The sequence below is a fragment of the Aedes albopictus genome, chromosome 2 (assembly GCF_035046485.1).
Source record: "Aedes albopictus strain Foshan chromosome 2, AalbF5, whole genome shotgun sequence".
Taxonomy (NCBI): domain Eukaryota; kingdom Metazoa; phylum Arthropoda; class Insecta; order Diptera; family Culicidae; genus Aedes; species Aedes albopictus.
In genome coordinates, this window is record NC_085137.1 from 234618410 (window position 1) to 234633937 (window position 15528).

General features: G+C 43.1%; 1 protein-coding gene and 1 long non-coding RNA gene across 5 annotated transcripts in view; one reads left to right on the forward strand and one right to left on the reverse strand.

Annotated features, from left to right (window-relative positions):
• Window positions 1-4304, reverse strand: part of LOC134287052 (uncharacterized) — a 65724-nt gene extending 61420 nt beyond the window's left edge. The window contains exon 1 of the long non-coding RNA XR_009996978.1: window positions 3046-4304. This is a non-coding gene — a long non-coding RNA (uncharacterized LOC134287052). The remainder of the gene's footprint in view (window positions 1-3045) is intronic.
• The window catches only part of LOC109400987 (early estrogen-induced gene 1 protein), a 337105-nt gene that overhangs the window by 319295 nt on the left and 2282 nt on the right, over window positions 1-15528 (forward strand). The window lies entirely within an intron of this gene.

The window sequence follows — 15528 nt, forward strand, 5'->3', positions numbered from 1 at the left end:
GAGCCGGTTGTAAAATCCATATGCTGCGAAAAGGAAAGAAGACAAGAATATGAACCAGACCCAATGGAAGCGGCCCACGCGACGCAGAAGGACTTGCGATTAATAACTTGGTGCGTGAAAATGCAGATCACTCAATTTCATCGGGGGAGCACCCGCATGCTCTGTGATGTACTGAAAGACCGTAGACTTGGAATCGTGGCGCTGTAGTATCCAAGGTGCAGACGTCTAGAGGTAATCAAAATATCTACCAGAGCCAAGGCAACAATAGCGAGCTGGAAACAGACTTTATCGTGCTGGAAGTCGTCAGCATCATCATAGGAGACCTAGGTGACGGAATCCCAAATCGACCACGTTCTAAATGACGGAATTTCTCCGACACTATCGACATCAGGACCTACCCCGGCACTTCGATTTAGTTGACCTTCACTCGCCCAATACTCTCGGTAATCAACAATATCCGGTAACGACGGCTGCCTCGGTACAACCTAGCGGGACTAATGCAATCAAATTTCACCTTTCATACAATCCGTACTCCACAATAGGTAACCCTGCACTGCACACCTTGCTGCACACTTTGTTCAAGTAGCCACTCAGCTTACCCGGTAGCAAGCCAAATCTAAGACCTAGCTCGAGGGTGTGGTGACCCTCCATAATCTCACAGGAACACGGTCGGCAGACTAACCAACGCCTGATAGACAGGATCGGAGCAGCAAAGTGTGTTAAAGGACAGGAATAGAGACAGGTCAGGACAGCAGGCAGAACAGTGACAGGGTAGGACTTGATCTTGAACAAATGACCAACAGATGATCGCCGGATGAACTTATACCGGACAGGGCAGCAGGCTGTCCCTACAGTAAAATGTCTGATCTTCGACAAGTGACCGCAGATATGCCGCCCGATCAACAGGGACGGAACGATACACGATAGAACTTGCACCTTGACTTGACGACGACCAGGCAGACAACTGGAACCACGCGGGGAAGAAAGATTTTCTTTTAGGACTTCTTCCGACTTCGGTAATATTTTAACGAAATCTCAACCGTTAAGCTGTTTTTACCGGAAAATTTCGGTAAAGTTGGCAACATTAACCCAACTTCGTTAGAGTATAGAGTTAGATAGACAATAACATTTTATCCAAATTTTGTATTTTTTTACAGAATTTCGGTAAAAACCCATTGCCAAACGCTCGGCAGTTGAGATTTCTGTAAAAAAATACCGAACGCGTTTACCTGTGTGGACTTCTGCACGAGCCTGCTTACTCTTACAGGAAAATTTGACGTTTGAACGGAGCGGCACCGATCAAACATCGAAATAGGTCAAAGCCTTCTGTGAGAGTAAGGACTGTTCAATTTATAAAACGGACAACTTTACAAGGCAATGAAAATTAGACGCGTAGTTCAAATTTAACCACCCTTGGTTCGTTGTTCAGTACATCATCTGTCATTATAGTGATCATTTTTGAATCGAATAAAAATAGTTTTATTTTATAGAAAATCGGCCAGATGTTAAATAAGGTGAATTTTTCAATTGCTGAAAATTGAAAATATATATAAAATTACTGTTCTCACATGGTATATCGTTTTTAATACCTTAAAAGTATGTACCATGGTGCAGCAGCATGAGTAATAAACATTCTGGCAAAATTTAAACTCAATTGGAAAATTAAGTGTTGAGATATTAAAGTCTCAAATTAGATTCGATTTTTTGAATAAAATTCAATTGTGAAGCAAAAAGGTCATGAAAATATTAAATAATCAATTTTTTTATGCATCAAGTCGAAAAAGGGAATAATGTGGTTTTAAATGCAGAAAACTGCTTCTTAATAGCATTGCTGATTTGGTTACTGTGCGCCATTACAGATACAGTAATCAAAACCAGTTTCGTTCTTTGAAGGTTCTTCCAAATAACAATGCTACCTAATGCAAATTTTGCATAACAATGATGTTGGAAATAAAAACTTTGCATCCGATTATTATTAAATAAGGTGTACAATAACATAGGATCAACTTTGTTGGAAATAATAACAAGATTCGCTAGAGTCGAAATTCTGCATCAATGGAGCAAAAAGTATGAAATTTTTTAATATGACCATCTTCATGGATTAAATTTTTGATGAAAAATGCAATTACTAGTTAATTTTTCTTCTGTATCATTCAGAGAGCAATATTCTACTATTCTGGACAAATTTTTAGCCGAATCCGTGATGTTATTGCAACACAGGACTTATTTTAACATTTTTTTAATAATTTCTATAAAAACTAGGCAACTCACTATATCAAGCTGGAGCCTGCTTGGTGCATTATTACTGATCAACTATTGAGCTTTACCTTTAGTAGAATAGTGTGAGCTTCCAATTCATTAAAAACTTCATGAAAATGTGCATGTTAAGTATGTGGAAAGTTATGTCGAATTTTAAGAAATGGGTTTTTATTGATGTTTAACGAAAACCGCTTCAGTTACACAATAAACAACATTTTGCTAAATGTTATATTTTTCCTACATTTGAGAATAGCTATAGAAAGTTACGCAAAAAATTGATAATGATTTTATTGAAAAATAAAAAAGGTATCACACAAACAAGTTGTCCGTTTTATAAATTGAACAGTCCTTAAGCAGGCCAGCATAAATTCGTGCAGAAGTCCATTGAGACATTGTACTGTTATAATAACGGCCTCATAACTGCAGTATACCAAAATATGGTATCATTCCAAATCTAGGTGTTGGCCTCGGCGAGTTGTTTGTTTAGAATTGAGGCAGGCTTGAGACCCGACGGTATATTAAGGGATGGATATTGTCAAGCTAATTTATCTCGGCAACCAGCTTAGGGCTGATCACGTCGCTCGGATGTCGAAACAATTACATGCGATAGGGACCTAAAAATGATTGGTCCAGTAGAGTAGCATGATTTTTTGGTGTATTTAGATTAAATAAATAATAAACAATAAACTTCAAAAAAAAAAAAAATCACTTGTTACAATCACACATGGACCAACTATGAAAACAAGTTTTTGAGCAGCTAAACTATTATCCATTGCAATGTGCTACCTGTTCCCATTCTTCGTGGTTGCCAAACGAATTTGAAATCCAACTTGGAAAATTTCTATTGACGATTTGTCATCAACTCTTGAACAAATATAAATTCACTTTGTCACTTTTGGAATTATGTTGACTAACCAACTACCAGATCACTTTCGAAATCCCAAAGAATATTCCCGATTTGTATAAGACCACAAAACATATATCTTCTCTAAAGGATGATGAACTTCACAAACGACACTAATATCCCGACGCAACCGTTCCGATACGTTTTGCCACACTACTGGAAGGTAGAACCGATTGGTGTCACTTGCTCGATTGTTCCTGATCAACTGACTCCGGTTGTTCAGATTTCCCGCAATGGCACAGCCAGAAACGGTAGAAGCTGATTACCGACTGATGCTGTATTGACTTCATCACAATTCACATTTGCTACAGTTACCACTGGCATCAGCCAGCGACTCACTTCAACCGGAACGCCAGGCTCTCTTCCCACCCTCAACCGGCTCTAGCCAACAACACCACACCACCCAAAAACCGCTTTTCACCTCATCATGTCGACTTTTTCATTTGCCAGAGCGAACCGAGCATTCTCCCCCTCTGCAGTCAGAGCTGTATCCTTGCTCTCGAATCCTTATGTTCATGCTCACATCCCGCGTCATCGCTTTGCCGCTGACTGGGCGCATCTACACAAAATCCAACACCAGTCAGTCATTTTCCGTGTTTCCTCTCCCATCCGACCCACCGCAACACCGATGTCACTTTTCCCATTCCACCACCAACGACCGACCGAAAGGATGATGCCAAAGTCCTTATGGCACACTCCGACGAGCTGCTGTTCAAGCCAACCGCAGCATCCGATCCGACCAGTCAGCCAACCTCGGCAGCCCGTGATAAGATACTGCTCCCAACTTCTTCTTTTTTGACTACTCAAAGTTGCAACTTTGACGCGTGCATATAAAATAAAACATGTGACATTCATGTTGTACATACCACGGCGCGGCAGGAGGCGTGGCCACGGCAGTTGATGTTCTCCATGCTGTGATTGTCACCTGGCAAGGACTCTCTCGCCGGGGCGGAGCGTGTTCTCTTTAGTTTTACGTTACTACGCTCTGTCATTCATTCATTCATGGCGAGCAATTGAATCGTAAACGGTTCACCCACACAGAAACAGAGTACACTGGGGTTGCACAGACACCAGCGTGGAAAGGACTCTCGTTTGTACGTACTACGTACAGTGGATATGTAAAGACACAAGGTAGGTTCAATATGCCATGGATGAACGGGACGTATGAAAACAATCTGGTCAATTTTTTGGCTTTCGACACTCCATTGTGTAGCTTTGGGTTGCCTTTTTCAAGGAAGGGTATGACTGCATGATTGCTACCGAGGGTGAAAGGTTAAAGTGAAGTACTTGAGTAGCAGGTTCTGCGAAGGCCATGCGTACGTTTAATTAAGTAAAGGATAGTAATTATATATTTAAGCTGTTTTAGTTCACCAAACATGTTTTGAAAATTTGTTGTTTTTTACGTATTCGTTTATTTGAAAGAAAATTCATTTTAACATATCCGGGATAATTGTCTTTTGATAGAATTTCAGATAGAAACGGGAGTTGTACGGTTGGTTTTGTTCTAATAGGGAATCGCGCCACTTGGGCGGTGGCTCCTATTTTCGTCTGTTTTCCGCTATAACTCAGTCAAATTTGAACCAATTGACACACTTTTTGGAATGCGGTGAGATAGGTATGGATTACTGCACGAATTTATTCTGGCCTGCTTACTCGGTGTCGGCACCTCTCAAACGTCAAATTTTCAGTGAGAGTAAACAGGTCAGCATAAATTCGTGCAGTGGACCATAGTATCTACCCGTGTACAACATTCAATTGGTCAAAATTGACTGAGTTATAGTGGAAAACAGACGAATATAGAAGCCACCGCCCAAGTGGCGCGATACCCTAGGTACCTAGAGTTGAATATAATCGATATTTCCATATCGCAATGGTTTTGGGACTCCTATTTACGCCGAAGATCGTCCTTAGCACGCGTCGCTCGAAAACTCCAAGTGCTTGCAGGTCTTCCTCGAGCATGGTCCATGTCTCGTGTCCGTAGAGGATCATCGGCCTTATTGGCGTTTTGTACATGGCGCATTTGGTGCGTGGAAGAATCTTTTTAGACCACAGTTTCTTCTGGAGCCCGTAGTAGGCCCGACTTCCACTGATGATGTGCCTTCGAATTTCACGACTCACGTTGTTGTCAGCCGTCAGTAAGGGTCCGAGGTAGACGAATTCCTCCACCACCTCGAAAGTATCCCCATCTATCGTAACATTACTACCCAGACGGATCCGGTCGTGTTCGGTTCCGCCTTCCAGCATGCACTTTGTTTTTGAGGCATTCACCACCAGTTCCACCTTTGCAGCTTCGCGTTTCAGGCGGGTGTACAGCTCTGCCACCGTTCCAAATGTTCTGGCGGTAATGTCCATGTCACCCGCAAAGCACACAAATTGACCGGAATTTGTGAGAATCGTTCCCCGGCTCGTCGCATCACACCTTCCAGAGCGATGTTGAAGAGTAGGCATGAGAGTCCTTCAGCTTGTCGCAGTCCCCGGCGAGATTCGAATGAACTCGATAGTTCACCCGAAACCCTTACGCAGTTTTGCACACCGTCCATCGTTGCTTTAATCAGTCTAGACAGCTTCCCAGGAAAGCTGTTTTCATCCATGATTCTCCATAGTTCTGCGCGGTCGATACTGTCGTATGCCACCTTGAAGTCGATGAACTGGTGATGCGTTGGGACCTGGTATTCACGGCATTTCTGGAGGATTTGCCGTTCGGTGAAGATCTGGTCCGTTGTCGAACGGCCGTCGATGAAGCCAGCTTGATAACTTCCCACGAACTCATTTGTTTTAGGTGACAGACGACAGAAGATGATCTGGGATAGCACTTTGTAGGCAGCATTCAAAATAGTAATCGATCTGAAGTTCTCACATTCAAATGGTCGCCTTTCTTGTGAATGGGTGTTACGAGTCATGCCGATTAAAGTAATTTTATGTGCAACATAAGTCTAACGCCATTTAAATGTGTAATTGGCGATATAAACATAAGGATGCAGCCAGCTGTTAGAACCACACGAAACGGGCTTTCGCCTGTCAATCTCGTCAACCTCCTCGTCACGTCCACACACGCACACAACAGCAGAACACAGTTCCGGTCTCTCCGCACACAGCAGTCAGCAGATTGGTCACATCAAGAATCACTCGGGAGAAAACCAACTGGAAAAGCCGTAAGTCAGTAATTTTTGCTCGAGGGAAGAATATAACAATACCGCTCCATCACAGGTACCAAGCATAAAACCCGCAAGATCTTTTGAAGACCGCTACGTCGTAAAACACAGCACTGGAGTTGGAGGAATAATCCACGAGGGAGAACGGTAATGTGAGAGATTCAGGTGAAATGCAACCTAACCACAAACGTCTAAATTTGCAGCATAATCCTGGTGTGCTCTGTAACAAACGTTTTACCGCAAAACCGAAACCCGACACGAGAGAAGAGCCTTCTTCATGAAGTAAACGCAGTTAAGACATTTTGGACCATGACAGATAATTAACGATTCCCGCTTTCCTTTAGGGCTCTTTCTGTACGGGATTTTTGGCTAGACACGAGCCCGAAACTACATCTGCGAACACTCAAAGAGGACCAGGATTGGCGTTGAACCTACGGAATCACTCCATTTGCAGGACCTAGACAGCGGAGGAGTACAGAGCGGGAAGACCAAGTGGTCCGAGTACGGTCGCCAATTCTCTGATGGACCCTCGCTGGATTCAGATGGAATCCCTTGGCATTGTTCGATAGTGGGCATCACAACACCTTAGACCAATCACCGCCACAAGCACCAGCACCGAATCGCTCAGACCATCGACAGGACGGCACCCACACACACCAGATTTGCCAGGCCATCCGGATGAATTAGGCCGCCAGGCAAGTCAGAGCGTGGGCGGAGAGTGGCTACCATCGGACACGAACCAGCGAGTGAGTAGCTAATCATCAGTGTTGTGCGTGTGACTGCGTGTGTAGGAAGGAGACGGCCGCCGGTCCTGTGATGACACAGTGGATCCGGAGGCGCAGAAACGACACGACGGGAGCAGGCCTAGCACGTGATAGACGGACGCGTCATTCACGTCACGCGCATTTGAATTGGGTGCGCCATCGAATCATCTTCGTTGCAGTTCGGGGCCCCGCAACGTCTGCAGCAGTCTTCACCGGTAGCAGATAAACCAGGTTAGACTAGATAGAAATAGATTTAAGCTACAAAATGATTGTCAATACAAACATGTTATTATTGATGGTTGTTGATATTAAGAGGCATGCTATATTGACTGAGCGCGACTTCATAAAAGTGAGATAAGCCTAGCCGGCGCAGACAAAAAGTGCCTGAGGTTACGTGCACTCAATGCACACCTCTAACATTACCTTTTGCCTTTGGAGTACGAGATGTTGCAAATAAATACAATAGATGATAATTAGACATTACACTTCATACTATTTGCCATCACTCTACTGCATAAGAGTGACGAGAAATTAGCCTACCGTTACATGGGGCAGATTACCCCTTTCTTTCACTCCTCCGGTAGCTGTTCGGTTTCCCAGATCCTGACTTTCAGCCGATGCAGACAGGTGGTCAACGTTTCTGGGACCATCTTGATGAGTTCAGCTGCGATGTCATCCTTACCAGCTGCTTTGTTAGTTTTGAATGGCATCCTTAACTTCCCTCAGCGTGGGAGTTGGTTCATTTTCGATCTCCGCTGCATTGGTGTCGTCGTTTCCTCCGTTGCCGTGGTCTCCCGTGCCTATATTCTTCACGCCATTCAGGTGCTGATCGAAGTGCTGCTTCCAGCTTTCGATCACCTCACGTCCTTCCGTCAAGAGGCCTCCGTTCTTATCGCGGCACGAAGCCGTTGCGGGCTGCGTTGAGCTTCTGATAGAAATTCCATGTTTCTTGGGAACGGCACAGCAGTTCCGTTTCTTCGCACTCCGCTTTTTCCAGGCGGCACTTTTTCTCCCGAAAGGGGCGTGTTCGGATAGGTGGTAGGTGTAAATATTCAATTACTCATAGGAGGAATCACCCAACGGGGAACCTTGAAACTCTTACCCGCTTGCGACTCCACCGCTGGAACTGATGATTGCTCCGGCCGAGTGTTTCTACCGAACTGGCGCCAAGCCGCCAACCACTGAGCTGTGTTGCAAACATAATCAACTTGTCTGTCTGACCTGACAGGCAGCAAGGATGAGGCGGGTATGCACCATATAATAAAGGACAAGCTTGGTATACACCTCACATTCTGCTTCTTCTCTAAAAAAAAGCATTCCACACTAAAATGTGGTTTTCTAGGTAAATCTTGACTCAGTTTTCCAGCTTTAAAAAAAACCATCAAACAACGGTACCTGACGCCGTTGTCAAATTGAACAACGCTATAAAAACCTATCAGATTTTTTCCGGAGGTTTCTGAAGTGATTTTTCTTCGAATTGCGATAGGCTAATTCGGATTACTCCCAATTGTAGAGGCGCTTGTTGAGATAAGGAGAAAATCGTTTGTTTACATAAAAAGGTAAATTTTTTTGTCATCAAATTTTACTCATTTTTTTGCTCTAGAAGTTGCTATTTTCCATTTGCAATGGCTTCCATTATCATCATTCACGCCCACAGATACCGGATTGGCCAGCTAACAAAAATCCGGAAGATCCGCCGGGGGCATAGCAAGTGCTTCTCAAATTATTCACATAAATTGTTCGTAAGTAACTACGAAGCGCATCTGAAAGAGAATTAAATTTTCTTTCCAAAAAGTGCTCGTTTGTTTCTCTACGATGCGGAATTCGATACGAAAAAGTGAAAAAAAAATGCACTTTACCTATGCTGTGCCATGGCACTTTTTTTTTTGGCGGAGTCACGTTTTTCGTAGGGTTCTCATTCCTGCCACCAGATGCGGAGGAATCGTTAGCTTCCGTCAGATTTGCCTATACACAGAATTGCTCTAAGTTATTTAGTATTGTTCTAAACATCTCAATGTGTTGTATTGGTTTCAGAAAACTCATTTTATTGCTCCATTATTCTGCAATTACAGATAATACTTTTTCAATTTCTTTCAAATATCATCGTCTTTGCTCTTTGCAGCATCGATTATCCTTTCTATAAACCTTGCTACTCATCCATCTAATAAAACGGTTGCATCCTATTTCTCCTAATTTACTTCGAATCCGAAACATTCAAACCATGGTTGCAACTATCTTTTTTATGTATAGGAAGCATATCGGATGGAAGCAAAAAACATTTTCAGTATTATATTAACGTAGGTAGTGTGAAGCACCTATGTTGATACTTGTATCTGGAACAAGTTGTGATCTTTTCGTCTCTATGCAAAAATGTACGAAATTATAGATCGTTGCCAGTACATCGTATTATATTCGTGTCTTCTACAAAAGGGTAGAAATTAGATAATTTTCCCTGCAACATATAATACCATAAACCAATTTCGATTTTATGGTCCGTTTACTAGTCTTTTAATGTGCATCACGCAGAAAAAAACATGGTAAAATCAAAAATATTTCAGGTAAACTCAAATAAATTGTCAATTTAGTCTGGCAACAAAAATAAAACTGTTTGGAGCAAATCAAACGTCACATTTGAAACAAATTCAGTCCATTTTTTAAACAAACATGCATCTTCTGGCAAATTATGTTAGAAACAAATGTAAAAAAAAAAATGTTTTTTTGTGGCAGGTCGGCCTACGGATATTTGTTTTCCAATTAAATTTACAAAGTCATTTCCTTCTCTAGGAAAACCCACCTCCCGCGTGGCACTTTCAATGCCAACATCATGTAGATAACATACGCTCCCGAAATCAATGAAATTTCGTGGAAAACGTTTGGTGAAACTTGACTTCTTTGCAGGAGGAAATCTTGTTTGGTGCTGCAACTGGAACTTGAGAGTTTTGTTTATGTTCTCGACGGCGGAACGGGGGGCTCTTCAATGAGTATTGTAGAAATCAATATGTAATTGAGTTAGTTTTAAAAATTAATATTTTAATTTTAAATATTTTATCAGTTTACCTAATGAACATGAATATTTTTGTTTCAAACGAACGAAATTTGTCTCCGTGATTATTGCAAAGAAGCTGCTAAATCGAATTAAAATTGACAGCCTTGTATGGAAAACCGAAAATAAAAATCCGCTCTACTGTAATTTTTTCAATTCACGTTTTCCAACTCAGAGCATGATTCAACATTAAAAATTATCATCACCTGATCGAGTTCAAAAATGCTGTTAACTAGTGTAATCTTTAAAAGCACTACTTGATCGATTAACAGAGACTAGAGTAGGGTTTCGCCCACCAAAACCACATGCTCACTCACGCAGATTTTGGCGCGCTTGCACTTACAGATTTCCAGGCAGCATAAAATCGTGATCGTCGGTACGACGCGATGTTTGGCTTCTTCTTATATGTGGCATGCCGACACCGTTTGATAGCAGTTGTTGTTTAACGCCCTATTTCTAGCACTAACCCTAAACACGGACGGTCAGGGAGACATCTACATACACCTGGCATCCTACATCTCGAACCCATCAACACATGGGCCAGGACCTACGGTTTTACTTCCTAACCGAACAAAGACGTTATCCGATATGTTTGTCTCGGAAATACCGATGGTGTCGACTACGATTGTATCATTGAATCTAGACCGACTAGGGTGAAATGCAAACACGCTTACACGACTTACTACTGCACGTTTACCGCCGCCACTAAATTAGATCCCGGCGGAAATCTACACAGAGGCATCGGGCATAAAAAGAAAACATCTGGGATGTATGTTGGGTCAGATGAGGAATGACATTCAGTTCACTAAAAATTTCGCTTCGTTAGTCCAACTGGCGAACAACGATTTAGTGGGGCGACGTCAATAACAATGCATGAATATTGTACGACTTCCGCCGAGTTGCACTTTGGGCAACTTTCTTGAATGAATATTGTGCCTTGCAAAATAAATCTGTGAAACGCGTTTGTCTTCTTCTTTCTCATCAAGTCTGACAAAATATGACCACACCACTATGAGCACCAGATAACCAAAAATTCTGCAAGCGGCGCTGATATCAAATCCTATAAATATTTTAACTGTTAAATATACTGTTTAACCCTTTTCCTGACAGCTCTGGATACTACATAGAGGTCTTCACATCTATAGGCATATCAAGCAATCACATACATTTCAATATCATGCACAAATGTATGTATAGAGTTTCATACTCATCGGACGCCCTCGTTTATTCAATAAATCTTCAGAAGTCATGCCATCAGCTCAGATCTAAAGTATTCATTAAAGCACATATAATAACAATTTTAAGCATTATCTGTTTTTTTTCTGGATCACCATCATCTCATCTGTTTGCCTGTTATCATCATCATCTGTTTGTCTGTGATCATACTCTGTTTGTCTGTGATCAACATCACATCATCTGTTTGTCTGTGATCAACATCACATCATCTGCTTGTCTGTGATCACCATCACATCATCTTTTTGTCTGTGATAAACATCACATCATCTTTTTGTCTGTGATCATCATCTGGTTGTCTGTGATCACCGTCACATCATCTGTTTGTCTGTGATCAACGTCACATCATTTGTTTGTCTGTGATTATCATCACATCATCTGTTTGTCTGTGATCATCATCACTTCGATCACTGTGATCATCATCATTTCGAACATCAGTCACTGCTCCTACGATTACCGGCCTCTACCGGCACAAATGCAGCTGCTATCTTGCCATTTAGGATGGTTTTCGTTACCTTCCCTGTGTTTTCGTTCTACAGACGCGACCGAGCCTTCACAACGGGCTCCAGCAGTTTTCGTTACTGCTCAGTTATTTTGAAAGCTTAATTTTCAATTGAGATGGTTTTCCTTACTCATCTCTGAAGTGGTCTACTTTACACACTTCATGGAGTAGTTTTCTTTACTACTCTGAGACGGTTTTCATTACACGTCTCTGGGAAGCGGTGTTCATTACACACTTCCCGCAAGCAGTCTTCATTACATACTTGCTATTGGTGGTTTTCATTACGCACCTCACAAAAAAAAAACTTTTTGTTGGGATTTCCCACAGTGAGTGATTCCTCCTATTTCTTCTGATTTGTTTATGACCAGCAGCTGGTCAAAAATACTCCTGGCAGGATCGCCAATGTTAATATTCAATTACTCATAGGAGGAATCACCCAACGGGGAACCTTGAAACTCTTACCCGCTTGCGACTCCACCGCTAAAACTGATGTTTGCTCCGGCCGAGTGTTTCTACCGAACTGGCGCCAAGCCGCCAACCACTGAGCTGTGTTGCAAACATAATCAACTTGTCTGTCTGACCTGACAGGCAGCAAGGATGAGGCGGGTATGCACCATATAATAAAGGACAAGCTTGGTATACACCTCACAGTAGGGTTCCTTAGAGCAGCTTTTCTCAGTGAGCAGCTTAAAGCTAAAATGATATATTCAGTTAATATATGAAGAAAATACAAATTGCTCAACTTACATCTAGTTTCCCGTTATCGGAACTTATCCGAAGCCAAGGATGGGAACACTCACTTGCAAAGAGTTACATTCACTTGCTGTTTTCTCAGCTCAAAGGCGTGCAATCAAGAAACAATGTATGGACGACTTCTGCCTTGTGGTTTTGTCTAAAAGTTTGCCGAATAGAGTAGGGGTCGCATACGCATACTGAAGTCGTGAAGGAGCTGAGAAGGCAACTCTCCACGAGGTGAATGTAAATTACACTCACCTCGTGGAGAGTTGCTTTTACAGCTCTGTCGCGACTTTGGTATGCATGTGCGACCCCAACTCTATTCGGAAAACTTTTAGACAAAACCACAAGGCAAAAGTCGTCCATATATCGTTTCCTGATTGCACGCCTCTGAGCTGAGAAAATTGCAAGTGAGTGTAATTCTTTGCAAGTGAGTGTTCCCATCCCTGTCCGAAGCAAAATTCTGTCGATCTCGATTGCAGTTTAAGCAAATACCCTAAGGTGATTCTGTAGAGGAATAAACGACCCTGTTTTAGTAGCGATCTGGTGTCATTCAAAAAGGAATCGACTCAATTTACCTCCTAATTCTTCAAGACGCACTTAAGGTGTAATCTATAGCTTACTGTTCCCCTCGAGAGTGCCGGTCTATCCTAATTATGGAAAAGTTCTCACAGAAATGGTTATGTTCAGCCAGTAACATTTGGAATTTAGTATTTCTTACCAACTACTTTTTGTTTGAACTCAAATTGGCACTTTCTTCGACGCACAAATAGGTTTGATTACAACCTCAGTTGGTCACAACATTCAAGGAGTAAGAAATTTCAACAATTCAAATAGATTTACAAATTTCAATTAAATTCAACAGCATTTACCACGATAGAAATTCTAGCATGTTTTTGCATATTCGTTCGTTGTCAAATTTAGCTGACGCATTGTCTGACGTTTCTCGATTGTCAGGGAACGCCTGTCATCGAGGTCCTCGTCGTGTGTAGCAGTGGTGCCAGAACAGGGCGGGTCTGCTGTTTTCGCTTCTGTTTGTTACGTTCCACGTTCTGTCGGATCCCTTGCTGCAGAATTACCGCCCGCGCTGCGTTCTCCTCCTTCAAAACCGTTATGCACTCTTCGTTGAACCATTCGTTCCGTCGATTCCGTTCCACGTACCCGATGGTGCTCTTGGCTGCGTCGTTGATGGCTGCTTTCACTGTACTCCAGCAGTCCTCTAGAGGGGCCTCATCCAGCTCGCCCTCGCCTGCAACCAGGCCCGGATTAAGGATTGTGGGGGCCCGGGGCCCGAGCGGATGTGGAGGCCCTTCTGAGAGATGAACAAAAATGTTTTTCCTTATTTTCGAACAATACTTGAGCAATATGAAAAATAAAGCTAATGTTAGCAACCAAAAAAAGGTTTTTGTGGGGGCCCCTAAAATGTGGGGGCCCGGGGCCCGGCCCCCCCTGGCCCCCCCTTAGATCCGGCCCTGCCTGCAACGCAGCCTCGAGATTCTGCGCGTATGCTGAGGTGACATCCGGTTGTTTTAGTCGCTCTAGGTTGTACCGTGGCGGTCGTCGGTACCGTACATTGTTGATGACGGAAAATTTTGGGCGCAGTTTGACCATCACCAGATAGTGGTCGGAGTCGATGTTGGCGCCACGATAGGTCCTGACGTCGATAATGTCGGAGAAGTGCCGTCAGTGTAACGATAAGGGAGGCTGTGTTGGAAAAAAAGTGTTACGAATGGCCATGTTTTTGGAGGCGCCGAAATCAATGAGTCGTAGGCCGTTTTTATTCGTCTGCTGGTGGGCACGGAACTTTCCAAGCGTCGGTCTGAATTCCTCCTCCTGGCCTACCAGAGCGTTTAAATCTCCTATGATGATCTTGACATCGTGGCTTGGGCAGCGGTCGTACTCGCGTTCGATTTGCGCGTAAAATGCGTCCTTGTCATCATCAGTGCTTCCGGAGTGTGGGCTGTGCACGTTTATTATGCTGAAGTTGAAGAATCGGCCCTTGATCCTCATCCTGCACATTCTTTCGTCGATCGGCCACCAACCGATCACGCGCCTCTGCATATCACCCACCACGATGAAAGCTGTTCCCAGCTCGCGCGTGTTGCCACAGCTCTGGTAGATGGTATGATAACCTCTAAACGTTCGCACCATGGATCCTGTCCAACACACCTCCTGCAGCGCTACGATGCCGAACCCGCGGTCCTTTTGTAGATCGGCGAGTATGCGGGTGCTCCCAATGAAGTTGAGAGATCGGCAGTTCCACGTAGTGAGTTTCCAATCGCAAGTCCTTTTTGTTCGCTGGGGTCGTTGCCGTTGGTCTCGGTTTGTATTATTATGTTGCTGATTTTCAGCTACAATGGTTTTTTTTTACGGATGGCTCGTAGGGCCTGACACCAACCCCCTACTTTCCGGAGGACCATAGTGCACAGTTGAGCGTAGAGTCCTTCCCTGGCACTCGGACGTTGATCAGCCGCCCCTAACATGGGGATCAGACGCTGTTGTGAGCCACTCCTCCTGGAGAACAGACGCTTAGGTTTGCAGAAGCAAACCCATGAAAAAAATCCAATTATTTTAGCCTAAAGTTTATTAAATTAACTTTGATGTTATGTAAACCCGTCTAAGATGGAGAATTATATCTGTGGTATATATCTCCGTAGGCAAATTACTTAGCTGGTAGATGTAATCAAAGAATTAGCATACACAGATAAAAATAATGAGATTTACACGTCATGTAAACTTCAGTTAAGTGATGTAAAGTTAGTGTTATGATGGTTTACATCACAGACAAACAGACGTAACACTTCGAACATTTTTCGATTCAAATCATAGTCACGGAAACATATTCGCCTAGGTGGTGGTAGTGAGCAAACGTCAAACTCGAACAAAAACGATGCGAGCGCCACGGGTGGGCAGTTGACCAACTATCATATTTTGAA